The sequence below is a fragment of the Malania oleifera genome, chromosome 11 (genome assembly GCF_029873635.1).
Source record: "Malania oleifera isolate guangnan ecotype guangnan chromosome 11, ASM2987363v1, whole genome shotgun sequence".
In the NCBI taxonomy this organism is placed as follows: domain Eukaryota; kingdom Viridiplantae; phylum Streptophyta; class Magnoliopsida; order Santalales; family Ximeniaceae; genus Malania; species Malania oleifera.
In genome coordinates, this window is record NC_080427.1 from 55,765,218 (window position 1) to 55,776,706 (window position 11,489).

Sequence of the window (11,489 nt, forward strand, 5' to 3'; positions counted from 1 at the left end):
AAATCCAATTTTACGCCCTCAGTTATAGTTATAGTTTTCACTTCTAGATTTGTCCATGCACACTTTAACTCGAAGTTAAGTTCAAACGCCCAATTTTTGTAATCAAAGTAAAAGTTATCAACTCATGATCTGAAATATATATATAAAATTTTATGATTAGTTATTAAATATTTAATAAATATAAAATAATAATTTTAAAAATAATTTCGGTTATTATGTTATGAAATAAATTGTTCATAAGAAGATAAAAAAATTTATACTTAGGTAAGAAGATAAAAAAATATATATACATAGGATAGGAATGTTGAATTATTCACCATCTTTCACAAACTATCGGTTATGATATATTCGTCATAAATCTGTTACTTTATTGAGTCGAATATGGATTGTAATTTATTCATAAAGAACTTCACCTAATTTGTCACGAATTACCCAATTCGATTTGTTTTTCTAGGCCTAGCTCATCACATAGTTGAAATCTTGCACATACTTAGTGTCATGAGTCGAATATTTCATACCTTGTGAAGGGTCATGCAACACTAGTTAAAACAGAATGTTGAGCGACAAAGAAATAGAATATCCAAAAAATAAAAGTTGCTAAGATGAGAATACTTACATTGATGAGTGATATAACACTGAAAGATAAATTAAGTAATAATCATATTCACAGTAAGTTGGGTGTAACTTCTATAGAAGATGAGATAAGGGAGGGACAACTCGGATGACATACACGCTTACAATGAAAGCCACATAATGTGCTAGTGAGGAAAAGTGAGTTAGTTACTGTAGGGGATAGTAAAAGGGGTAAGGGTAAAATAACTTTATTGGAAAGAGATAGTGGGTAAAGATTTAATATTCCTGAATCTGTCAAAAGAAATGATCAATAATCACATAAATTGACAAAAAATGATTCATATAGCCGACCCCACCCAGTGGGACTTAAGGCTTGGTTTTATTATTTTGTTTAACCATAAGAACAAATTCCTCACAATTGAATGAAAAGTAAGCGAAAATATTAAATAATTCATGAAAACAAATGACAAGCAAGCGGTGACCATTAAAGTAACGAAACTCATTAACACCTCCATAAGCAACGTGTATTTAGTGAGAGAGGCAAATAGGCTAAATACGTTTAGAAAAATTAGTGAGCATAACAAGATAGATGAACATTCGCCCTCTTTTAAAGAGGTTTATATGCTATTTTAGTTCTGATAATAGGAAACATCAAATTGTCCAAAAATTCATATTCCTTTTGACATACTTGCACTCTTAGAGCTAAGAGACTCTTAGGATTTTGTTAGGCAAAAAACCAATACCTTAAACTTTTTTTCCCCGCCAAACTAGTCTATAAGTCTTGGACATTAATCTTGTTGCTAAATTTAAGTTATGGATTTTGATCTAAATAAGCCCACACTTACGTAAATCCTACTTCTAAACTTATTACATTTTATCAATCTCAATTCAAAATTATTAAAGTGGCCAATGAATGAGTGTAATTCAAGCATATTTAAACAAACTTAAATCAAACAATATAACTGAGTTGCTCATGGATCGAGCCTAGTCTGTTCATTATTTGATTGCTCACCTTTTAATATGCGTAGAAATTTTTTTTTTTTTTTCAAAATATGCATAGAATACATGTGACGTGTAATGTATGGCCAAGATAATATAGAAAAATTATTTATTTTAGTTTATACAAACATCTAATACAATTTTTATGAAATGTATATATTAGATCATGGCCAACAAGTGATTAAATTAGAGTAGTCTAAACAGATCAAATTGGTTAAGCCTTGAAACCAGTTCAATAAATTTTTTTTTTTCTTAAAAAAACATGAAGAGTGAGAATAGAGGTACATTAACTTGAATGTACACAAAAATTTAAGATAATTTTAAAGAGAGTTTGAATTCTTCCATTTTGACCTAATCTTAAAATTCTAAAACTTCATAAACCCCAACCACCATGTTTGTATCATTCCAAAAAATCTAATAGTGCAAATGAGAGATATAAGATATGTAAAAATTAAGTTCAAGTGCACCATGTTGCATGAAATGTCATTTTCTTACTCTTTTTTTTATGTGTCTATGTATTATTTTCACGTTCTCTATAAGAAAAAATCTTAAAAATCCAATTTTATTTCTTATGAATGACAGATGAGTCAATAAACCAAGTGAAAAGTGATTTTAAACATGTTGAGATTTAAGCTAACACATGTGAATAGGTAAACAAAACAAATGACCATACTCTTTCAATCAATTAATGGACTGCAAATAGATACCCATTAAATATAATTTATTTTTAACTACTTCTAAAAGCATAAAAGGATAAAATTTGATAATCTATAGGTGACAAAAATGAAATACCAATTTTATCGTTCATGTATTAGTAAAAATAAAATAAAATCCCTTCTATGTCCTTAAAGCCAAAATGAATCTCCCAAATGCTCACACGTCCTTTGATCTCCCTCTTGCGATTTGTCTACCCTATGGCCACTCAACTATTGTAACTCCTCACGAATTTTTTATATGACTCAATATCTTTCTCACGGCTCTACAACATCCAATTGTTGTTATGGCAAAAAATCTTCTTCATCAGTATCTTCTCTACCGTAATCCAAATCGTCTTCTTCTTGTGTTTGATGGCCTTCTGTGGTTGTGTATTTGCACCTTTTTCGTTCTATAAATTATTCCCGCATAATGATCATCCCACACATCAATCCCTCCTATGAAGAAAGATCAACACTCCCTTTTACACATTGAATTTGTGAAGCAGGTTAGTTCAATTTCAATTTTCCATCCATTGAAATTGAAATACATTTACAAGAAAATCGATTAAAACATTGAATACTTGTTTATGTGTTCTTGGTTTTCATAAATTACAGTCAAATACACTATTTACACACAATAATTTATTGTTTAGAATTCATTCCAAGTCTTTGCCTCCTCCTTCTAAGTATAATTCCATACTGCAAAAGTGATTATTGCCGATTTGATGAGTAATTTTGTAATGTTACTATTCTATCCTCATTTTTTTCATTTTTTCTTTAAATTTTAATATCTATAGTTAGTTAAATTAGGCATATTTTTGCCTTTAGGTTGCATTGCAATACATTTATAATTGATCAAAAAGAAATAACTTAATGATTTTTGGTTAATTCAAAATCTACTTTACCATATTTGTTGTTGGTATTTTTGTTGTACCATTGGAATGAGTGGTGATGTCTTAAGCTAGCTAGATGATTCTAATCTTCATATAGCATTGTTTAATTTCCCCTATGTATATGTCAAGTTTAGCAAACAATTACATAGGAGCATTGGTGAAACATGACAGAGAAGTCATATGCCTATCAGTCATATGCCTATCATTGCCACAACGTCCCAGAATCGGAGCGGATTGTTGCCCTAGGGAAGGCGAGGGAACAAAATATATGATTTTTAAAAATTTTGAATTTGGAGTCGCTACTAACCTATTTTTCCTTGGTCGTCATCTTCTTCTTCTTCCTCTTCCTCTTCATTCTCTCGGATCTACTCCTTAATTTCTCTCTCTCTCTCTCTCCTTTCCCAATATCTCTTTTCTCTCTCTCCTCTGTGGTGCTCTCAAACCTATGATCACCTCTCCTTACCCTTAGATTTACAATTTCTTTCTTATTCTCCATTAGATCTGCTATTTTTTCTCTAATCTCAACCATCTTCCTTTGGTTTTTTGCAGGTTGGATCTATGCGAAGTATATGGGGCTTTCGGTATCCCTCGAATATGATCCCCGAAACTCGAGATGAGTTTTCTCTCTTCCTGCTTTTTCAATTTTGGGTTTATGTTTTGAGTTTGAGTTTGGATCTGTGTTTTGAGTTGAGTTTGGGTTTGTGTTCTAAGTTGAGTAGGGTTCTGGGCGAGTCAACTCACCTGGAACCTAGTGAGTTGGGTTTGGGTTGACTCGAGTGAGTCAACCCATGGGGTTGACCCTTGAGTGGCTCATGGATTGGGCTTTCATCCTCTAGGCTAAAAAAATGGGCTTTGAAGGGATTTTGGGCCTAGCCTACTGTAGGACTTTGGGCTCATCTTTAAAAAAAATAAATAAATAACGATGTGGGCTAAAAAAATATGCTTGGGCTTGTATTAAAAAAAATAACAACAGGTTATTTTTTTCTAAAATGGGTTGGGGCTTTTTTATTTGAAAACTGGGCCCGAGCTATTTGGGTTTTGAAATTGGGTCTGATGCCCTTTGGGTTTAGAACTGAGCTGGTTTTCTAAAATTGGGCCCTAGGCCTTTTTAAAAAAAAGGTGGTGGGTCTTTTGGAATTGGGACCTGGGCCCTTTAGGTTTTAAAATGACCCTAAGCTCTTTTGTTTCAATCAATGGATTGGGTTTATGGACCCAAGTACCTCTAGACCTGGGTCCTAAGGCTTTGGATCCAATCAACGGGTCAAGTCACGAGTCAGGTCAACCCACGAGTCGTGGATCTGTAAGTCAGGATTTGGGGGGGGGGGGGTTTCATACAACCTATTTTATGCAATCTTAAACATAGAAAGACTCAATTGAATTTACACCTTACCCTAGGTCATGAAACTCCACCAACTTTGGGCTTCCTTTCTTTTTTGAATGCTCAGGTACTTATTGTATGGGCTCTGACTACTTTTGTGTGTCTGAATTATTTTCTGAGATGCTTATGTATGAATCACCCTCTGGACTGCTCCCTTGCCTGAGTTCTTCCCTCGAAATTGTTTGTTTGAGAATCCCTATAGCTCTCATTGTAGCTCTGACCCTATGAATTTCTCACACACTACCTATCAACACTTTTTTTTTTCTTTGATTTCTCTCTTTTTGCTTTATCTGTTGGTGTGTTATTGTCCTTCTACGAGGCCCCCTATTTATAGGGTTGGAGCCTTAGCTAAGATAGGAAACATAGCAATCTCACAAATTTGTCAATTAATTCATAGAATCATTCAGATATCAATCATGCAGATTTTTTCCAATTAGATCATAAAATTAATCTTGCAGATTTTTCAATTAATGCAGATTTTGTTTCAATTAATTCTCACAGATTAAAAAATAATTCAAATTTTCTTCCTTTTTTTGCCTAATTTCCTTTTAATTTTTGGATGCTACTATCCATAGAGATGCTTGGGATATTCTTTGCAGCTGTTGCAAAACTTTTTCTTTTTCTTTTTTTTATTTCCCCCTTGTATTTTGTGTATTTCTGTATGTATGTATTTCCTTTATATATTTTGATGTACTTCCATGTATTTCAGCATATTTGTACAAAAGGTGGAATGAGTACGAATGATTATTTAAATAAAAGGGTCTGGTTGCATATAAGAGAATGAAATGTTATCAAAATAGGAACTCAATTAAATTCAAGAAAATAAAAAAAAAATGTTAACAAAAACGGACCCTGGTTAAATATGAAATAATAAAAAAAATGTTATAAAAAAGGGACCTAGTTGAATGAAATAAAAAAGTTATTACATAGGGGCCAAGTTGTGTTCTATCTATTGAATAAAATAAAAGAACGCTTATTAAAAAGGAGCTCGGTTAAAATTGGGAGTCTGCAGTTGCCCCTTTTTATAGGTGTGTTGCTTAAGGTGATAGGAAGAGCAGTCTTCTTGTTATCTTTTAGCAACAAGTCTATAAAGATAAAAGACACAGATTTTATACTGAGCCAAGAAAAGATTCAAGTTGACTTGTTGATGCTAGATCAAGCTACCTTCAATCAAAGTCAGGATGATTATAGCAACTTTGAATGGTACTACTTGGATTTGGGAATTCTTGATGCCACATGCCTCCACAGTAGTTAAAATAGATGAAAAGGACCTCTCAGATTAGGAAACTCTTGATGCCTCATGCTTTTGAAATGGTCAAAATAATTTGGAAAATAACTACTTGAAATTGGGAATTCTCAATGTCACAGGCCTTCGAGGTAGCCAAGACAACTTGAAAGGGGACTATTCGAATTTGGTAACTCTAAATGCCACATGCCTCCAAATATTCTAGATTACTTAGATGGGACCAGTCAGATTTGAGAACTATAAATGTCACATGCCTTTAAGATGGCCAAAACAACTTGAATGCAGCTACTCAAATTTAGGAACTCTTAATGCCACATGCCTTCGAGGCAACCAGGACTATTCGAATTTGGGAACTCTCAATGCCATATGCCTCCGAAATAGCCAAAATAAGGGAACCACTTAGATTAGAGAACCCACAATGCCACATACCTTTTGAGGTGGCCAGAATAGCTACTCGACTAAGCGAGATAGTTGGAATAACTTGGGTGATAACTCTCGAATGGACGAGATAACCCAGATAAGACTACTCGAATTTAGGAGATAGTCAAAATAACTTAGAGACAATTGGGATGAATGGTAATCAAGACAATATGGATGAATGGTAATCAAGACAATTTGGATTTGACCACTTGAATGAACAAGATAGTCAGGACAATATGGATGTGACCACTCAAATGAACGAGATAGTCAGGATAATTTGGATGTGACCACTCGCATGAATGAGATACTCAGGACAATTTGGATGTGACCACTCGAATGACCGAGATGGTCAAGTCAACTTTGAAGGTGACTATTTGAAATTTGGGGGCGTGACGCCTCAGTATTTGGAAAACTTTTGCAAGAATTTGTTGGATCTGAGAACTAGTGCCCCAATATGTGAAACACATTTTTGTAATAACCACTTGGACATGAGGACCAATGCCCTAGTACTTGAAGAACATATTTGCAATAACAACTTGGATGAGAGCTTGATCCCCAGTATTTTGACAAAAAAAAAAAAATTTTGCCAGCCACTTGGGTCTAAGGTCCAATGCCCCATGTCCTAAAGTAGAACTCTGACCATTTAAATTCATAAGGAATAAGGATTTGACTGAACATGAATGGAAATGGACATGCAAAGCCTATGCAAGAATACATGTATGTCATGAATGAGTGGGTGCATGATATGATGATATGTATGCATGTTGTTTCCTATCATCTCTAGTGCTATGCACGCAATGTATGACAACCTTTTCAATTATAATAATAATTATAATAATAATAAATAATAAATAAATAAATAATGAATAATAAATAAATAAATAAAGAGATATTTTGGAGGAGATATTTTGGAGAAGATATTTTGAAAGGAGATATTTTGAGATATTTGTATATAAATATCTTGGAGGAGATATTTATTTAGATTACTTAAAGGTTAAGTTATGTTTTATTCTATAAATTATCTCACTCTCTCTCTCTCTCTCTCTCTCCCTCTCATTCTCTCTCTCTCTCTCTCTCTCTCTCTCTCTCTCTCTCTCTCTCTCTCTAAGATCCTTCGTCGTTCGTCGTCCATTTCCAAAAACGGAGGGTACTGCGTGCATCAGAAGAGGAAACTCTACAATTTTAGCGGATCGGATCGTCGTTTCGGAGATTTTCGTGTCTTTCCCAAAAATCGAGGTAGGGATCTAATCTTAATTTTGATTGGATATTTGAATAGTAGTAGAAAATATAGTAACATTATGTTTTGTGGTTTTAGGTTTTCGGGATTCCGGGTTGTTGGTTTGGATCGTTTCCGAACGTAGTTTCATTTCGAGTTTAAGGTAAGGGAAATTTGATTACAACAACATTTTTGGAAAACTAAACTGCTAAAAAGCTAGTTTATATTTATATGATTTAACTGCTTATTTGCTAAATTCTACCTAGTAGAAATGCCGATTTTACGATTTTTGGTAAAAATGAGGATTTTGGCGTATGATCTCCAAACCTTATGAAAATCACTTATTTGCATTTATATTGTAATAGGTGATGCTTGAATCCTTTACTTTTCCTTTCAAATGATGTTTACTGGATTTATATCATTTAGCGGATTTTTGGACTAAACTCGTGTGATATATGTTGAAATAGAAATGTATGAATTTTCTATACTATTGATATAGATTATGGAAATGGAGTTCCAATTTGTTATACTGAGTATGTAGAAAACATAGGCTGGTGATACACCGAGCTGTATTTGTGAAAAGGGGTAAACCAAGTGGATAGGCGCCGATTTGAACCCAATGTGATTATTTGAATTTGTGAAAATACTGGAATTGCACAGGTTACTATATTTTGTTATAAATTGTATATATGATAAATGGAACCACATATTGCTACTAAAGGAGTTGAAAGATACCCCAGTAATAGGAGTTGAAAGAAATTCCAGTTAGAAGTTGAAAAAGCTTGAGTTATGGGGTTGAAAGATAACCCCCAATGGAAAGGAATATTTCTCAGCTGGAAGGGTACAGTGCAACCACTCATGTTTAAAATCAGTGTGGGTACATAGATGGTCGGCTAGCAGGTGTAATGAAACCACTAGTGAAATAATAAACCAGATAGGGGCAGTCGGACTATATATAGATACTTGACATGTGCCTGCACGAACAGGGCATTGTTGGAGATATCAATGCACAACCCGTGCCACGGGGTAAATAGGCAATACATGTATGACAAGATGGTAGTTGTTCTAATATTCATATGCATGATTTAAATATTTGATGTGCTGATAAATGTTATACGATACAGTATTATAAATAAATGTTTCAAACGTATAAGTTTGTATGAAAATGTGCATATATGCAGTTACACACTGTTGTAACAATTTCTTCCTTACTGAGAGATGTCTCACCCTATTATACAACCTTTGTTTTCAGGTCCATCAGTACGTCGGTCCTAGTAGCTAAAGGGACTGGGGATATTATTTTTGGTTAGCTTACATAAGCATTTGAATCTTGTATTAAACCTAGATGAAAGTCCTTTTTTGGAGGGTTGTAATATAGGATTTATTCTATGTCTGGTTTTATGTAATTGTGGATGTATTAGTAAACTCTGGTATAAGAATAATAGAAATCCCAATGGATGTTTATGTTTTTCCGCGACATTTACATCGAAATTATGTATGATTTATACTCGTATGTCCCTGGTTAAGACGGGTTGTTCGTGCATGTTTATCAGATACAGGTATTCCGTATGTTCGGTAGCCGCCTAGGTTCACGTAAAGGGTCGGGTCGTTACACTAACACCTTCATAATGGGAGAACAAAGAACTATAAGTCCAGCTTTGTTGTATCTCAAACCTCAACTTTTTCTAGCGATGCTCTAGTTTATGAAATGCTGATTTTATGCAGAAAAAATCAACTGCATCTCTTAATGTGAATGCCCCAGACCTTTTGCCATTTTAGGACTTGGCACATCCTCTGTCCATGGACCAGTTCATCTTGAGAATTTTGGAAATGAGTTTCACTGAATTTTTTAGACCACGATATTTCTTTCATGATTGTGCTTTTAGTGTTTAAAACAATTTTTAATTTAAATGAATAAGCATGCAATCCAATAATACCAATTCATTTAAGTGTGGAAATGAAATGCACAAATCTATCAATTGACCTGGTCTCTGTGCTGGTTTAATAGGAAGTGACTTCACCAGTATTTCAATGTCGTGTGGCTTCGCTTAGAGAACTTATCAATGGGCAACCACCTCAAGAGTTCCCTTTGATAATGCTATAATGATGATGTCAACCTTCCATGACGCTTTCTCAATTCGAGTCTTGCAACCCCATCTTAGCCTTTTAATCTTGAATTTGTGATAAGTGTCTTATTGGATACTTTAATTCTTGTTCTGGTCTCAGGGTGAACTTTAAGACACAGGACAAAATATAGGCTAAGGACACATGTTTATATGTATCAATCTAGTTAAGACTTTTATTAGGACTATAATGAAGACTAGGAGCATAGGTTTAAAGAAGAAAAGGATTTAATAAGGCCCAAAATCATCAATTTTTTCAAAGGTAATATTTGACCAAGGACCATCTGTAACGTCCCGACCCTCTAGGTGGGCTTGGAGTGCTACTATATGTACATAACATACGTATCTCTGATACCATACATATACAACCCGCCCAAATAAGGGAAATCAGGTGTTTCATACTGATCTTCATATTCATGCATAGCGGAAAACATAAACATATATACATCTTCTAATAAAACTTACCAGAGTTTCTAATTGTTTCCTCACATACATCCATACATACTAAAAAAAACATAATCTTTTATTACTATCCCTAAAAAGACAACTTGGCTAAAGCCCAGTACACATACAGGAACTTACATAAGCTAACAATAACACTACGCTCCTGAATACCTCTAGATGTCTAGGACCGATTTCGTGCAGGACCTGAAACAAGATTTTTATATTGGGGTGAGACACTTCTCAGTAAGGTAGATCATATTACATCAGTATGTGACAACATGAGTTTATTCCAGTAGAAAGCAATTACACGTTTAAATCATTCTCAATCCTATAATATAGGAGATATATATATATATATATATATATATATATATATTCCTGCAATAGATAGTTCAGCTCATTACAAACGAGAGTTCCCGAGGTTAGGGAAGGTACAGGCCCATACACTGTACAATCCCTGTGCTTGGTACTCAACGCTGTGACTTCACCCATTTTAGTATTTTTAAATTATGTGTATGCATATTGAACTCATCCTAACTTTGAAACATCATAACAACACCATTTACTTCCCCCATTGTAAGGGTTGTGCGGTCTGTAGACCCTGATCTAGCTCGGCGGCCACCGACTAGTCACGTACATTCTCTCCAGTTCCCATATCTTATATCAATATTTCTCAGTTCAGTATATTTTCATTTAACAACTCATATCACACTCATTTGGTTTAATATGCAAAAGTATAGTAAATGGTTCGTAAAATATCATTTAAATTGAAACCAAGGGTTTCAAGCATCTCCTACTTTAAGTTTAACACAAATAAAGGAGTTTTTAAGAAGATTAAAGACCATACCCCCAAAACCCTAGTTTTTACCAAAACCGTAAAACTGAAAAACCAGCAATTTCACTTGGTGAAATTTTCCAAATAAGTTGTCGTATCGTACATATAAATATAAACTACAGTTCTACCTGTTTAGATTTCAAAAATAATTGATGTAAACAAATCCCCTTACCTATTTCCTGAAAAATAACCCGAGACGCTCGAAAATCGAACCTTAACTCTTTCTTGAGTTCAAGAATCTGCTCCACTAGACTTGTTGATATTTACTCCCTGATCCTCGTGGTAACTTCCGATTGTTGAAACGGGCAATGATCGGCGGAAGATTGAAGAGAGAGAGAGAGAGAGAGAGAGAGAGAGAGAGAGAGAGAGAGAGAGAGAGAAGTTCATGGTTCTAGAGAGAGAAAGAGAGAAATTAGATTTCTTAACAATGAAGCATTCAAAAATCCTATTTATAGAGCCTTTGACCCGATCAAATTCGTCGATGAAATGGCGCCTTCGTTGACGAACCATTGAAGGTTGTTCATTGACGAACCTCTTCCTTCGTCAACAAATGCTAGCCTGATATTTTTGGTTCGTTCTAGATCTCTTCATCGACGAGACTCTGAATTTCGGCGAGGAAGTACAGAAGGGCCTTCGTCGATAGAACCTAGACTTCGTCGATGAAGCC

The 11,489-nt window shown here is 34.3% G+C and overlaps 1 long non-coding RNA gene across 1 annotated transcript; it reads left to right on the top strand.

Annotated features, from left to right (window-relative positions):
* Positions 1–7,232: 7,232 nt before the first annotated feature.
* LOC131168483 (uncharacterized) lies at positions 7,233–8,897 on the top strand. Its single transcript, XR_009140306.1, has 3 exons — positions 7,233–7,440; positions 7,520–7,583; positions 8,673–8,897. It is a non-coding gene; the product is annotated as an uncharacterized LOC131168483 (long non-coding RNA).
* The last annotated feature ends 2,592 nt before the right edge of the window (positions 8,898–11,489 follow it).